We start from the raw sequence: 5,442 nt of genomic DNA on the forward strand, positions 1-5,442 counted from the left end.
CATCCACTTTAACTAATATTCTTAAATGACTGGGAAAACAACAAATGTGCAGCCGGCTACCCTTGCAGAATAATTCTTGCAGTGCATACAAAGAGCAGTAAAGCTCTGGTGACCGTTGCATAATAGTTTTCTGAATCTTTCTTATCTAGCACAAGAGCAAGCTTATGAATGTTCACTACGACTTCCTCTACTTTGCACACTGATATGGCTACATCTATTCGTTTAAATCTAAACCCTAAGATATCTAGAAGGAGATTATGACCTCCTTGACCTGAATTTGGGAGGCAGATGTTCCAAGCTGACCTGACCTTGTGTAGCACCAAGTGAAAGAATCGAGACCAAATGAAAAATAGAGATGAAGATGCAATCAGTACCTACCTTATGAATCATGCCCTCTTACGTGAGGAAGCAGGGCCTTAACATAGAACCAACCTTGTCGGCGCTGACAGACAACGGGCACATGCGTCGTTCGGTTTCCTGTGATCACGAGCGAGCGCCATCTGCACAGGGGCGTGAGGAGGTCCTTGATGCTATGGACGTTGACAAAGGACGCATGGCGCTACTCCTGCAGTACGCCCCGGTGCTCGGCGTCAACCCTTGGGTAGAACCACAAGATGTTGTTCTGTAGCACGGTCAAGTACGACGCCAAACATGCCTTGCTGTTCATGTGCACCTGCTGACAGACACAATAGCCCATAATCAATAGTTTTGTTGATATGAGCACTCAAAATATTTGAAAGCAAACACGTGAACAATAATAGGACAGAGCCATCAGAAATAGCTTGTTCTCACTGCGAACTGTAGAACAAATGTGTAACCTTAGTAGCCTTAGAATATTGTAAATAAACGAAGATCTGTAATTATAAGAGGAATCATGTAACCAGAAAGAAGTCCAATTTAATAGCCAACGTAAAATATTATTGCTAAGCATACTAAAGAAAGGAAAACATCTGATTTATCATTAACAGTCTCTTAGCAAAACAACCAGAAAAGCAAAGTACTCTGCAAATTGTGGTATGTGTTCATTAGCCCCAGTAAAATGACTTGCTCACTTAGAATCCTTCGCATAAAGTCATGAACCATAGTTCGATACATTTTTATTTGTCTCATACACCTCTCCTCATTTAATAAATGGATCCGGCTCTGAAAAATATATTACTAATGGTTAACAGAAAAGTAGAGTAGTCCCTTTGGAAAGAGCAAAAGGGAATAAAAGCACGGCTAAAATATATACTATTCATGCCCTGTCTCAACAATTTCTGTATCTCATCAGAACTAAAACCTGATACACATCTAATCAGAACTAAAACCCAAACACCTCGATCAATGCCAGCATTTAAAATCCGAACACCCTACAATCCTGTAATGCAATAACAAAGAAAATCTGAATTGTGCCAAGTACTACTTACGTTTGTCCACCTTCATTCTTCAGCATGTCCTCTCTTCTGCCTCCCTGTCCTACAATACAAAAACCAAGAAATAGAGCAATTAATCGTAGCAATAAGACCAGAAAGGTTGGGTCAGTTGAACTAATAGTAAGTAGGAGACACGACGAAGATCAATAATTTACAGACATCTTTTGCAAACATGCAACGATAGCACCATTGCAATACTGCTGCAAGTATTGATCACTAATCACAATATCATGACAGAATGTTCATGTGGCCATTCTTATCCCAAGTTATGCCACCTTCTTTTATGTGGCATGTTCTAATGCAAGTATGGACCAAGAATATGTCCTAATTACTTGTTAGCACTGCAAGATAATTAGAGAACATGCAAGTATGGGCCAGCGAATCGATTATATGTGCAGACACAAAAGAGAAAGTAGATACCCAGCCAATTAGCTAAAACTGTAAAAAAACAAGCAGTTAAATACCTGACTATACTTGCACTGAAACTATTGCAGCATAAGTAGCTATGGAAGGAGAGAAGCCGGAGGAGGGGAAGGATCATGGAGACGCATTGTTGCAGCTGGAGTTGAAACGGCGCAGACAAGGAGCAGCGGACTGTGGGACGAAGACCCGTCACCATCCAGCAGTCTTGTTGCTGCTTCCCTCACCTCCGTCTTCCTCAACCTCAACTGCGTGGGCTCAGCTCCAGATCCTCCGCCGCGACCTGGCGCCACGGCCAACGGGAGAGTAACAGAGAATGAGGCCGGCGGGACGAGGAAGAGAAGGGGCAAGGATCACATCGAACCGCCACGCGCAGGCCTCGACCGGCGGTGACCCTCTCCCATCCGACGCCGCGCCTCCTTCTCCTCTTTCCTCTCTCTCTTTCTCCCTCCTCTCCTTCCTTCTTCTCCCTCTCATCTTCTCTCTCTCTGCCGTCGCCTCGCCCTTGCCCTTTGCTTGTAGGTCGCCGCTGCCGCGGGCCGGCGGGGGAAGCTCGGAGGCACGGGAGGGGGAGAGGAAGGGGAGGAGGAGGTGGTGGAGGCGGAGGCGAAGGAGACGAGGCGGCCCAGAGGGAGGGTGGAAGCGGCGGCGACGGCGGCGCGAGGAGAGGAGGCGGCTAGGATGGAGTGGCGACAGCGAGGAAAGGAAAGCACGAGGGATTGGAAAGGGGAAAGAGAGCGCTCGGGACATTCATAGATGCAAAAAAGGAGACGTGGTTGGTGCCGCTTGTATATAAGTTTGTCATGGCATGGCAATGCACAGGCCTTCAACTAGTCTTCTTAATAACTGATGGATTCGTAATTCACGGCTAGCTAGCACCTTTCTATGTTATCTCACTTTCCTATGGGAGCTTAGAGCAATTCCAACGCGCCGACCTAAACGGACGGCGCTTTTGTCCGCTTTTTGTCCGTTTGGTTCGGCCCAGCGGATACAAACGTCTGACGCTGTTTTGGATCGGCGCGAGCACCCAACGCTGGTCCGACCCATTTTGTTGGCGTGCCAAAAAAAAGTCTTGCAAGCATTTTAAAAATAAATTCATGCATTTAATTAAACATAAAAGCCGGCCAGAAGGCCGGCGAAAGTCCACATTACATTAATTAACATAAAAACACTAAAAACTAGACGACACGCTGCCCTAAGCGTCCTCGTCGGCGGCAGCGTCTGCATCGGCACTAGTAGAAAAAGGACCTAATGTGAGACACATTAGTCCCGGTTCGATTTTGGTCCGATACTAATTACACCATTAGTGTCGGTTCGAACGGCTATGCATTAATAGCGTTTCGTGTTGAACCTTTAGTATCGGTTCGTGTCACGAACCGGTGCTAAAGGGGTGGTGGCAAGCTAGCGTCAAGCCGGGGCCCCATGATCACCTTTAGTACCGGTTCGTGCCATGAACCGGGACTAAAGGGGGTCTAACCTATAGTCCCGGTTGTGTCTTCAACCGGGACTATAGGTTAGACCCCTTTAGTCCCGGTTCATAAAATAGGTTGGACAATTTTCAAACTCTACCCCCTGTGTATCGACATTTCAGTTTTGAAAAAAATCAAAAGAAAATGATAAAAACTTCATAAAATAAAATCCTTCGAGAGATGGTTATATTACTACACCTACTAGTTATGAAAATTTGAAAACTTAAATTTGGACATGTTTTGCAAAAAGTGTAGGGAAAATGTAAAACGGCTATAACTTTTGCATACGATGTCAGAAAAAAACGTATAATATATCAAAAAATTCAGCACAAAAATCCGCATCCGATTTTGACAGCCTATGGCATGTTTGCAATTTTTAGAATTCTCTAATTCCAAAAGGAAAAAAAGATATGCTCAAATTTCAGTTTTTTTAATTTTGGTCAAACTGTAGTCAAACTACTTATTCAAGAAGTGTTAATGTTACTACATAATTATTTAAGAATATTAGTGTTACTAAATAATTATTTCAATTTTTTGAATTTTGGTCAAATATGGTCAAACGGTCAAACTGTGGTCAAACTATGGTCAAACTATGGTCAAACTTATTCAAGAAATATTAGTGTTACTAAATAATTACTGTGTTTTAGAATAATAGTTTCAAACTCAAATGGTGAAACGAGTGACCTAATGCTCAAGCTAAACTGCCGAGGGTTAATAGGATTGACAGCTTACATTTGTCAGTAAAACAACAAGTGCAGACTTGGAAAGTAGGGGGAATAGAACTCCGAAGTTAAGCGTGCTCAGGCTGGAGAGTGAGAGGATGGGTGACCGACCGGGAAGTTAGACGATTTGAAATGAGTGATCCACACTTGAGCAGTTAAGAGGGGTGATTAGAGACTAAATCATCAAATAATTCAATTCAAAAAATTGAAAATAAAAAAATTCCAAAATTTTCAAAAAATAAATCAAAAAATTCTTTGATAGGCCTTTAGTGACAGTTCGTGCCAAATCGGTACTAAGGGGGGAGCGCTTTAGTGCCCACACTTTAGTGCCGGTTACAGAACCGGCACTAAAGACCCTTACGAACCGGTTTTAAAGCTCCGTTTTCTACTAATTCCAACTTCGTGCCATCATCAAGACCTTAGTTGCCTAGAACCAAATGCTAACTTCAGTAATTTCATATCCCACATACTATTTGTAGAACGAGCTCGCTATCCTTCTCTTCTAAGATTACAATTAATATTATGGTGATGCAACTAAAAGTTCTATCATATTAGAACAGAATTACGTCCTCGGGGTTCAGTAGCTAATCTTTACAATTGTATTTGTCATATTGTCCTCCTAAGAAAAGTCTATCTATATTATCCTCCTAAGATATCAATATTCTTTTATTGTAAATAAAGAAAATTTCATCTATATTATTCTCCCCAGAACAAGTACATGCATTCTATATTGTAAATAAAAAAAGTTCATCGTAACTTTGATGCATCAAGATGCCTATATTTACATAAAGGACGGGCGCAATAACACGCGCCGTCATGGTCTAGTATATATTATGAGTCAACAAAAATCCATTATGAGGTAAGTATATTATATCCATTTTTCCTGTATTTTTTCATGTGAGCAGAATCAATCGCACCCTTGATCCCCCCCCCCCTAATAATAATAATAATAATCTGTACTCTTTTCTATAATAGTAATAATGTAATAATAATAATCTATATTTTTTCTATAATAACAATAATATATATTTTTATATACATACCTACTTTTTACAAAGGATGACATATTGTGTCGATGACTAGACGTGACAATAAAAGAAAAATAAAGGCACTCTGTGTGTCGGATACTTGTATGTTTTAGATCAACGAAGCGATATAGTGCGAGCGTGGCATTCAAAGGAAGGAGAGAAATCGAGTACCATTATTATTTGATTTGCAAGGTTTTTTGGTGGCCCATGTAAATTCGGAAAATTCCTTCAACTTCCAAATAACGCCTTGGTACAGAAGATTTGGAATTTACACCCTTACAAACAGATGGAGGAAGTAGTCGTCAATCAGGTTTTACTTCACTCTGATTTGTTCATGGATGATATGCATTTTTGCTAGGCCACATGTCTCCCTACCGCTGTCGAGTGT

The 5,442-nt window shown here is 41.5% G+C and overlaps 1 long non-coding RNA gene across 1 annotated transcript; it reads right to left on the reverse strand.

Annotated features, from left to right (window-relative positions):
• Positions 1–384: 384 nt before the first annotated feature.
• Positions 385–2,204, reverse strand: LOC123063344 (uncharacterized). The gene is made up of 3 exons (XR_006430259.1): positions 1,880–2,204; positions 1,410–1,458; positions 385–676 (listed from the first exon to the last, which is right to left on the reverse strand). It is a non-coding gene; the product is annotated as an uncharacterized lncRNA (long non-coding RNA).
• Positions 2,205–5,442: the final 3,238 nt, after the last annotated feature.

The sequence above is a fragment of the Triticum aestivum genome, chromosome 3A, assembly GCF_018294505.1.
Source record: "Triticum aestivum cultivar Chinese Spring chromosome 3A, IWGSC CS RefSeq v2.1, whole genome shotgun sequence".
In the NCBI taxonomy this organism is placed as follows: Eukaryota; Viridiplantae; Streptophyta; class Magnoliopsida; order Poales; family Poaceae; genus Triticum; species Triticum aestivum.